Below are 11,744 nucleotides of genomic sequence, written 5' to 3'. Positions count from 1 at the left end.
ACTTGTATGCTGCACAGGGTCATCTTAAAAGTGCCGTCGGAGCTGCCGATCTCTGTATAACGGCCGTTGGAGCCATAGACATCATATATCTCTATATAATAGGCTATCTATGGTTGGAGCCATAGACATGTATAAAGGCTAGATGGCTCAAGGCGGAGTCAGCTGTGTCGTCAACTTGGCGGCCATCTTAGGTCAGGAGACTGCGCTGCTGCTCCCTGCTGCTGTGGACGGAAGGTGAGTGACAAATGCTCGTAACTTGCTGAATTCTTGACGGATTTACAAACGGTTTGCTTTATTACAAACCTTATTAACGTGGCTATGATTTGTGCTGATGCCGATGTTTAAATTGTAGCTTCACGTTTTGAGAAACGCTTAACATTGCAGCGTAGATGTGTGTTTCATGGCATCCCTGACGTTTATGACACACCAAGCCGTTTGAAAATCGGTTGAAAATTGAGCAAAATATAGTTATTTCAGCACTACATGCACAATAGACTTTAATGTTATAACTAGACGAGCGGTGCTGTCCTAAGATGGCCGCCGTGTGACGTCGTCGGGTCCCATTGGCTCTCAGCGCCGGTAAGCCATCTAGCCTTTATACATGTCTATGGTTGGAGCCCTCTGCTGGTAGGGAATCGTAAGATGGCCGCTTGAACACTTCCGGTGGAGAAAAGTGAAGTCACTTCCTGATGGCCAGGCGAATTTTTTTTATTCAAGAATTTTCATTACAATAGTGCAAACACGTAGAAATCAGAACATATCAAAAATTGTGTATGTTATACAAGTAAATTCGTATCTTTCACAATCATAGGACAATAATAGAAAGAACGAAACAGAGAAATAAAAAAAAATACAAGAAATGAAAAAATATATATATAAATTATGGTAGATGAAAGATCTCATCATATTTCTTCAAAAAAGAAGTACATTTTCTATTATCAATCATTCTTAGTGATTTGATTAAATATTTTACTTCACATAAGAAATCTATAAAAGTAGGCATTTTCTTAAGAAATCTTTGTTTGTGAAAGGGTGAACAACCAGGCGAACTGCGCAGGATCAAACTGAGCTTGACGACGTAGATGTGACGCGAGTCTGACAGCTGTCAGTCTTCTAGTCGCTGTGCCGAGAGAAATCTGAATCATTCCCTTCCGAATCTCGCAGAGACGGAGAGCGTGAGCATTAGCTGTCCATGAGCTAGCAGCGGGAGCAACTTTATCTCTCTCTATGGGCTTCTCTCTTGACTTTATGTCTCCACGTCCTCCCGATTGCCTGCGAGCTTCTCCGCCGGTCTGTACGGTAATTTATCGACTTGTGCGACAGAGTCGCGTGTTTATGAGACAATCGTTAGCCTATTTTTACAAAAACTGCTTCTACGGGGCCATAACGTAAGATACAAGGTAATGGAGCCTTTTATACATTGTCGTGTTTCTTTAGAAATAAATAATGGACAAATGGAGTCTTTAAACGCTTCAGATGTAAAGTTATTCGCTGTCAAAGTGACGCCAAAATGAATGGGAGTCAATGTAGTGCTAACAGCAGGTGGGGGTCCGCTAGCCAATGGCGGCGCCCGGGGAAGCTTCAGTTTCCGGCGGATGGATTACCCGCTTGGACGTGACGGGGTGAATCTACAAACACAAGAAAAAGGTTTGTCAAAAACAAAAAACATAATTTTTTATATAGCTTTGCAAACAATATGAATTCATAACCTGCAGTCTTCCTACCTAGTATAACATTTAAAAGTATTTTTTTGCATAAACTTAATAATTAACAATGATCACAGAGCTGATTGGCCACACAAGGCTGAAACACATATATATATATATACAAGTGCTGGTCATAAAATTAGAATATCATCAAAAAGTTTATTTATTTCAAGAATTCAACCTAACAGGTGAAACTAATATATTATATAGATACCATGGTCATTGAACCAGGTTTTGGTTCTTTTCTTTTTTTGCAACTCCGGCCGATGACATGACAAACCATCACTGACTGTGGGAACTTCACACTGGACTTCAAGCATCTTGGACTCTGTGTCTCTCCTCTCTTCCTCCAGACTCTGGGACATCGGTTTCCAGATGAGATGAAATTTGCTCTCATCAGAAAAGAGGACTTTGGTCCACTTTATTAAATCCAGAGTCAGCGCAGAATTGAAAAAAGTCCTTTGAATTTACTTGATTTTAATGTGTACATCTGTCCCACAGGATCAGAATGAGTTCAACTGACACAATTTTCCTCTTTTTCTCAATTAATTATTGCTTGTCAAACCAAAATATTGAATTCCCGTAAACTGCTTAAAATAATCATGTTGATTCAAGACATTATTTGTCATTACTGTAATACAAATGTATTGTGTAGTCACTGTAACTCCAACTTGATTTCTTAATGCTAATATTAATTAACAGTATTATGTAACACTAAAGCAATTTCATTGTTTATCAGAGTTGTGTAACTCTAACTCGCTAAAGTGAACTATTGTAAATATGTTTTGAATGCGTGTGTGAATACAAGATCATAAATGTAAAAAATACATATTGGCACTGACAATAAATGCAAAAGGCAAAGAGTTTTGTACTATTGTTGTATTGAGATTTCCAAAAATGGACTCAGCACAGTTCCCATGAACTGATTTCATAGAGAATCAAAACACTAAACACACACATAATGCAAACCACAGATGTTCATAGTGGATTCACACAACTAATGTAAATGATGCATTGTGTAATGCGCTCAAACTCGTAAAGATCCCTTGCATTAACATTTGACAGTAAATAGAGCATATACACACTTCACATGTTCATCAACATGGATTAAAGGTGCAGTGTGTGATTTTTAGCGGCATCTAGTGGTGAGTTTTGTGAATTGCAAACAGAAAGTCACTTATGGCCTATCCCTCCCTTTTCAAACTGAAGGAGAAGCTACGGTGGCCGACGTAACCAGCAGCGCATCTCTCCCCACATAGCAAACTCTGTAGCGCTGTGTGTTCGCTGTCGGCTACGGTACAAACATGACGTCACAATATGTCTACCTTCATTTAAGGGGGTGCCCGCGCTTATGTAGATATAAATGACTCATTCTAAGGTAATAAAAACATAACGGTTTATTAAGTAAGGTCTTTATACACCACTGAAAACATAGTTATGGATCTTATATTGCATTTCTGTCAATAGATCCTCAGAAATAATACACATTGCACCTTTAAGAACAGCAAACACATTTGTAAACCTATGGTATTAATGTCAGTGGATTCACACAACTAATGTAAATGATGCATTGTGTAATGCGCTCAAACTCATGTGAAAACATTGTACAGTAAATAGAGCATAAACTTCAAATGCTCTTCTTAATCCATGTTGATGAACAAACACATTTATAAAAATAGTAACCGTCAGTTGATTTAAAAGTGCATATACAAAAGAGTAAACTGAAGAACAGAGCTGGTTATATCTTACTCCCATCAACCTGATCATCTGCAGCGCTGAACATGGATTTGCAATGTCGATTTACTAATGGAGAAGAAAAAACCCAATCCTCCAAATTCCAAAAGGAAATTACTGCAGCAAAGATGGATCAGCAGATCTAGAAGAACATCATTGTCCAGTTTAAGTCCAGCGTGGATTCATTTCCTGTGTAAAATTCATTAGAATTATTAATCAAAACTTAAAGGTTGTATCAGCGATTTCAGGCCCAAAAATAAATGATCACATTCATCTAATCTCTCCTAGCGATCCGCGAGCTGCCGCCCCATAAGAACACCCCGTCTCTGTAGCAGCCTCGGCTCTGAGATCTGCTCACACAAACAATCGGATTCACAAACACTCAAAACCAAATAAATAGTGTTCAGCCAATCACTGACAGCGGCTGGTGTTGTGAGGGCCGAGTGCACGAGCGCAAAACCATACAGTCAGAGAACAAATGAAGCCTAGATATTGTGGTGTTGCAATGTGTTTTATAATGAGTATGCGGTGCACTATCCTAAACACTGTAAACTTTTACAGTACTGTATATAATAAAAGATTTTGATGTATTTTCTGTTAAAAACGGGACACTGGACTTGACAATTGAGTAATGACTTAAGATATATTTTCTGCGAAGTGCCCCATTCTTCGTAACTTCATGGAATTGCATTGAATGACAACAGAATTTTCATTTAAAACTGTTCCTGTAAAACATGCCTATATGGTTTGTTCAGAAATGTACTTTACAACAAAAAACTTTACAATAAGGTTCATTATTAAACATTAGTTAATGTATGTACTATCATGAATAACAATGAGCAATACATTTGTTACAGTATTTATTAATCTTTATTAATGTTAGTTAATAAAAATCCAGCTGTTCATTGTTTGTTCATGTTAGTTCACAGTACATAACTAATGTTAACAAATACAACCTTTGATTTTAATAACATATTAGTACATTTAGAAATTAATATTAACTAAGATTAATAAATGCTGAAAAGTATTGTTCATTCTTTGTATTGTTCATGTGAACCATATTGTAAAGTGTTAAAGTTTGTTCTAATTTATTTTGTGTGGATGATCGATAGTCTTTGTTTATTCTTTGTTCCTTATTGTGTAATCTTTAAAAAAAAAACTAAACAAACAAAAGTAGAATCTTACAAAAATATGCAATTCTGTGTATTTTGAATTGACAGTGCAGGAATATTAGCACTGATGATCTATTATGTAAAGGGCTTCCACGTGACATGCAATGTTTCTGACTCTGACCAGCTGTACAGGATTACTTGAGAGTGGTGATGGTACCACAGTTTCAGCTTCATTCAGCTCTGCATTCTGGAGGATCAATAAACATGCACAATATTGTTACAAAAACATGAAGAGTCACTGTAGATGATGTAACAGTTGCCTAGTGATGAGTGAGAAGAACAAAGCTGGGGACATTGACTGTACTGTGACCTTAAAAGCCCCCTGGATTTATGTTCTATCATAATGATGATACATTATATAGTTTTAAGGTTATTTTATAACTCCAATGTAATGCTTTTAGTCTGAATATGTCCTTTTTTCACATCTATACTGAGACATTTGGTACATTAGAACCACATTTACCAGTATGATGTTCTCGTTCAGATTCCATGTCTGCACAATTGCTTGGTCTTCGTCTGTTTGTCCAAGTTCATCTCCTTCATTCCACTCCACTGTGTCTTCCTGATCATCATCTCCAAGGGTTTCAAATATGTTGTTGTGTAGTGGAGGAATCCGGTTGGTCAAGTCAATGAATTCATAGCCTCGTTGTATATCACAGAGCTCATGTGAATACTGTGGACTCTTCGGTTGCAGCACACTTTGATTCCCCAATTCATCAGTCTCCTTGTCACTTGAGGTGCTTGTTAGTCTTTGGACTGAGCGTGTTCTTTTGGTGACATTTGGTGATTTGGTGAGCTGTGTGAAGTGCTGGGTGTCTCTTGGTCTCAAAAGTCAAACCACTCTGTGGAACATCCTCCATTCCTCTAGTTCTCTGAAGAACATGCAATATAACATCCAATGATTAACTCAGCCATTCAGCTAAATTAAAGTGTTAAATTAAAGGCTTAGTTCACCCAAAAATGTCAACTCTGTCAGTAGTTACTCTCCCTCATGTTGATCAACCCCGTAAGACTTTCGTTCATCTTCAGAACACAAATTAAGATATTGTGATTAAATCTGAGAGCGGTCTCACTCCTCCATAGGCTTCTATGGTACAAGCCGGCCCAGAAAGTTAGTAAGACGATGTTTAAAATAGTGAATACAGCGGCTCAACCATAAGTTTATCAAGCGACAAGAATACTTTTTGTGCGCAAAAAATAACGACTTTATTCAACTATTCATTTTCTTCTGTGTGTGCCTCTGAGTGAGTTCACGAAGTGTAACAGCGCAGCACTTCTGGGTTGTACATCAGAACGCCGGCTCACTATTGGCTGACGCTGGTCATGTGTGTGATGCTGGCCAATAGTGAGACAGCTCTCAGATTTAATCAAAATATCTTAATTTGTGTTCCGAAGATTAACAAAAGTCTTGAACGAAGGTCTTACAGGGTTGGACAACATGAGGGAGAGTAATTACTGACAGAATTTACATTTTTGGGTGAACTAACCCTTTAATAATATTAATAGCCACTCAGCTAAATTAAACACATTTACAACAATTATGTCACTGTATTTAAAAATAAAGCCCCAAAATACGGTAACACTTTATAATAACTGCACGCTATTAATCAGTAATTAAGCATTAGTAAACAGTTAATTCTTCATTTATAAAGCATTAATAGACATTAATAAGCAGTTTATAAATACAGCTATAGATGCTTTATTCTTGATTTATAAGCATATCTATAATGCTTTAAATAATTGTATTGTCATACTTTATTAATGATCAATTTATCATTTCTAAATGAAGTATAGCATTATTTACAAACCAATCATTTAGGAGTTGTCCGTGATGCATACGATCACTTAGAAAGTGTGAGTAAATGTGGTTAATTCAGGTAGTTATAAAGCATTTACAAAGGAGATTTAAAGGCTCATTTGTCTTCTAAGCTGAACAAATAAACAAACACAACACAGTGATACAGAACATAGAAATATTAAAAGCCTTTAAATCTCCTTTGTAAATGCTTTACAAGGCATGAATAGTCCTCACTTTAGATGAGCTCACAGAAATAGTTAACTGACCACTACTAAATGCTTTATAACTACCTGAATTAACCCTGAATTACAGTAGTATTACATGTTAATAAAGCATTTATTAACACACTAAGTAACTATTACTATATGTCTGAATAATAAGATGTATGAATGTACATTTTAAATAGTTTATTAATCATTTACTTACACTTTCTAAGTGAGCTTATGAACCACTGACAACTCCTAAATAACTGGTTTGTTAATAATGCTATACTTCATTTAGAAATGATACATTGATCATTAATAAAGTATGAAAATACAATGAATAAACACATTATAAATATGCTTTTAAATCAAGAATAATGCATTTGTTGCTGTATTTATAAACTGCTTATTAATGTCTATTAATGCTTTGTAAATGATGAATTAACTGTTTACTAATGCTTAACAAATGATTAATAGCGTGCAGTTATTATAAAGTGTTACCCAAAATGGGTAAAATAACTTAAAGTCAAAGTCTTGGTGATTTTACGAACCTTCCTCTTGGTGTCTCTTTTAGATGCAAGTCCGTCATCCAGTAAATGTGTGATTGAATCCTCAGAATCACGGTCACATCCATGCGGAAACAGTTTTGCAGCAGGCCTCTCAGTATCACTGTCTAATCCAAGTGTTGAGTGTTCATTATTCTCCTCTTTTCTCCATCAGATGAAGAATCCACGTCTGTGAGACACACCTCCTGTTTAGTGCACATGTAAAACCTCAACATTTTCAGCTTGGTTTGTTCACACAGAATCCAACAGTGCTATCCAAGGGAATTTGGTTTCTTTTAAAATCACAAACATGAAAAGTGAAGTCTATTTCTGCACCTTTGGAGACGGCCCATTTGGGGAAAAAAGGTTCCTTCCCATTTCCATGATTTGTAAACCGGTTGTCTTTTCTTCAACCGTCACATGTCTAGTCGTCACCATTACTGGTCCTCACTTGCTGGTATCCATCACGGCAGAAGTGAAGCCATCCAATTTCCATTCTTCTGGAGGATTTTTCTGCAGATACATTTTTGTGTCTTGCCAATAAATTTTTTCCTTAGGGAAGACACATGCTTTAACATTCAAAGTTTTAGCTGACTTTGATCCCAGTTTCCTTGCTTCAATTTTATCTCTCAGATTCTGTATCAGAGATTGTTTATCCGAACAGGCCGCTGTTTGTTGACGGAAGGAGAGGACAGCCAGTCGGTCACCATACGAATGAATATACTTTGCCATTTGCCCATCGGTCATGACAGAGAGCACAGACTTGTCAATCTGAAAGTGCAGAGAAGATCTAATTTTATAGATTGCTTCTTGAAAGAACATAAATGCACTCATGAACTCATAATATGTTAACACAGTCTAGATTTATGAATGTTTTTTGTTTGTTTTTTACAGTAAGACTCGTTATCTATATGCCATCCTGGTTCTAAAATGGGGCTCAATATTAACATGCAGGGTATAGTTAATGTAGCTTGTAGCTACTGGTAATTACAGTCGAGTGAATATGTTGGTACTCACCCCTGCAGAATTTACAACATTTAGCATTTAAAAAATAAGAGGGATCCAAAAATTGCTACAAATGATTACATTTTATTTAGTACTGCTTTAGATAAAGATATTTCATGTGAGTAATGTTTACATCTATTCCACGTACATAATAACAATGCCTAAAAATGTATATAAACAAAATAAAAACTGAATTATACCAATTAAAGAGTTCATAATTCACATCATCTTGGTTACTTTGATATGTTGCTTGTTGATGATCATTGATGTGTGTATCCTCTGTGATGGTTGTACGTGTCACACCCCTACTTGTCCCCGTCCACTGGCTACCTGGAGCTGCTCGCATCAAATGTAAAGCTTTTACGCTGACCTTTAGGACGGCCACTAAGAGCACTCTCCTACCCTCATGAACTCACAAAACAATACAGTCACTGATCATGTTTGAAGGCAACCATCTTACACACCATGCACATATTTTGAACATGCTTATTTGTGTCATTTAAGTTATTGTGGAATAGTGCAAACTATGTTCTGTTACATAAAACAGCTTTATCAGGACAGCCCTGTATAAAAACATTGCAATTGTAATGATCCCTCTTATTTTTGCAAGGGAGTGCAGACTTACTCATATACACTCACCTGTACTATACAATAATTACTAGTGAATTGCACTTACGGCACTGTACACCAATTCTGATTCAACAACAAAGGTGAAATTAATTAGTCTGGTGATATTCGGACAGCTCCTGGCTAGCAGTAATAACTCAAACATAGCCTGTGTGTACATATGTAGCTGTGGTTTTGAAGGATAATATGACATGTTTACACTAGGGATACATGTCAACACCTTTGGTTGCCTCATTTACATATAAGCTAATAGGCCCATAAACCTTCCATGAAACATTACTCACCTTGTCCCTGTTCATGAGGATGATGTCCTCTTCTGGAACATCTCGTGACCTTATAAACTGCTGAAGATCGTCCTCCATTGCAGAGCAGTTCATTGTGCTGAGTGTGATCATGGAATTATTCTACAGAAAGTAATAACATAACACCTGTAATGTGCGTGCACCGGATCACTCAAGTGATGCTGTGAGACAAGCGCGAGCCGCGAACTGCCGCGCAGAAGTCTCTCGCGAGAACACACTCACACTCGCGAGAACACAACAGGTATCTTTGCGTGGGAACGCAAATGTTTCTCGGGGGAACGCAAAAGAGTAAAAAATATAATAATTTTTTTCCACCACCACCGTAAGTTACATTTTTATGTCAGTAAAGGAGTCAAAACAATTACTCACCTGTCAATCAAAACACACGCAAGATCGGCGTCTCTTTCTAGTGGAAGTTTGTCCCGAAGTGACAATTACGCTGCCGTTGTCGGTTTTGGCAGAATACTGCCATCTAGTGGTAGCAGGTTTTCTCAGACAGCTGTGTGTGGATCGTGCCAGGCGAAACCGGCGAAATGAAAGTCTCAAAATTCAAATGAATCAAACAGGATCGACTCAGAAACGAGTCAATGAATGCACGTGTGTCACCTCATCCACAAATGCACATTATACTTGTTGCATGCACACATTCTGACCTACATTAATACAAAATTGAGGTTTTGTATTAACAATGTCTCTATTTGTACAAAATACTGCACATTCTTGTGATTCTGGATTTTGCACACACAAGTTGTATTGTATTAGTTTAAATGTAGCGACGCACGTTTGTGAATTTGTCAAATAGGAGGGTACTTGTGCACACATTAATTATTAGCACCAGGCCTATTCATGTGTAGTTGTTTGTGTGTGTGTTGTGAAATGCTTAAAAACAGCGAAAAGAAAGTCTCAAAATCCAAGTGAATCAAATGAGATCGACTCAGAAAAGACGTCAATGAATGCATGCGTGTCATCTGATCCACACATGCACATCTTCTTTTTTGCATGCGCAAATTATGATACACTAATACAAAAGAAAACATTTGTATTCACAAAAATGTCTGCATTTGTACAAATTGTTACACATTCATTCAATTTTTAATTTTGCACACGCAAGTTGAAAGACATGGATAAAACATATTTGCAACATGTATCAAGTTCATTGATAATTGTGCTTGCATGAGTTAATCATTTAGATACTAATTTCATCCCATAGATGATGATCCTGGTTTTATTTCTCTTCTTGTCCCGAAATCTTCTTGGCTCGTTTGGTTGACCCGTACGTTTACGTTTACGTTTATGGGACTTGTCTTTATCGACAGAACCAGCTGCAATCGGTAAAGAATAATTGTGCTCCACAACGACTGCACGAAACAAGCTAACGTTTGTTGCTTGATAGACGCTACAACTACAACTTCCGCATTTGTCCAGGACTCCGCGCACGAGCGGAAACCGAGGGTAACGCGGATATGACGCCATTGACACGCCCCGCATCCTCGGTTAAAATGCGAAATTTTTCACGATTTAAAAATAGTTGGAAACATTTGGGATATTGTAAGTAATCACCTTAACAAAATATATAACACTGGCTTTGTGATTTTGGGATATTTGAATGCAAAATCATATTGTACCTTTAATTTCTCTATTTCTTACTGGCAGTTCTAATCTAGCAGCTCTTATCTTATCAGTTCAACACATTTCAAAATATGTGTACATTATTTTTATTCTTAATTGTATTACTATGTTTCTTGTTGTATTTGTATACTAATGTAATGAGATGTACATGTATTTAATTATCTATTATTTATTAAATTACATGTTACATGGTCTTCCTATGAATGTTTTTTTTGTAATAATTCATTCCCTAAAATAGTATTTTATAACTGTTAAACTGTATAACTGTAATGTGGGAGCCCTAATTAAAGGTTATTATTCAGTAAATATAATCACTGTGCATGAAAGTGTTATTCTTTTATTACTGAAGGCTTAAAAGCACTGGTGAGCTAAAGTACACATAAAATACTAATAATTCAGTGGTTCTCTATTCAAATATGTGCAATATACAGCAGTGCAGACATAACATGAGGTACTATACAATGCAATTTATAAAAAGTCAATTACAAAGGTACATTTATAGAAAGTAGTTACAAAAATGTCAAATAAATGACCTATGACCATTTGTATATAGATAAACAAACAATAGATACAGCCGCTGGCCATTTGTAAAATTTAACAAAACCATCTCAGTACTGGTATCGATTTAGATTAGATAGACTTCTTTAGACACGATCTGGTCAATTTCATACATTTCTAAAAGTGAACAACTATCCTCTGGTCATTTGTATAGATTTTTTAAAAATGAACAATTAAAGTGGCTGTAAAAACTATTGTAACATTGCAATACTGTAACATATTGGCAAAAACATTATTTGAACATTTGAATGAGAATAAATGTCTATTTACAGACACAAGTGCTCCTCTGGCTTCTTTAAGCCTTTACAAGAGGCCGTCTCATAGTTCGCCAGAAGACATGCAACAGTGTTCAGCTGATCAATGTTGACAAAGAGCCGAAGTGAATCTCTGTCGGAGAACTTGTGTTCCTGAACTCGCCGTGTGCGGCGCTCAACATGCACCCTGAGGCGGCCATTGCTTGGGTCT

At 36.7% G+C, this 11,744-nt stretch overlaps 1 long non-coding RNA gene across 1 annotated transcript; it reads right to left on the bottom strand.

Annotated features, from left to right (window-relative positions):
* Positions 1 to 5,423: 5,423 nt before the first annotated feature.
* LOC307005408 lies at positions 5,424 to 9,508 on the bottom strand. Its single transcript, XR_013799268.1, has 5 exons — positions 9,462 to 9,508; positions 9,075 to 9,194; positions 7,495 to 7,929; positions 7,165 to 7,364; positions 5,424 to 5,484 (listed from the first exon to the last, which is right to left on the bottom strand). It is a non-coding gene; the product is annotated as an uncharacterized lncRNA (long non-coding RNA).
* Positions 9,509 to 11,744: the final 2,236 nt, after the last annotated feature.

The sequence above is a fragment of the Phoxinus phoxinus genome, assembly GCF_949152265.1.
Source record: "Phoxinus phoxinus genome assembly, chromosome: 10".
NCBI classification, from domain to species: Eukaryota; Metazoa; Chordata; class Actinopteri; order Cypriniformes; family Leuciscidae; genus Phoxinus; species Phoxinus phoxinus.
This window is presented reverse-complemented; position numbering and strand designations above follow the sequence as displayed.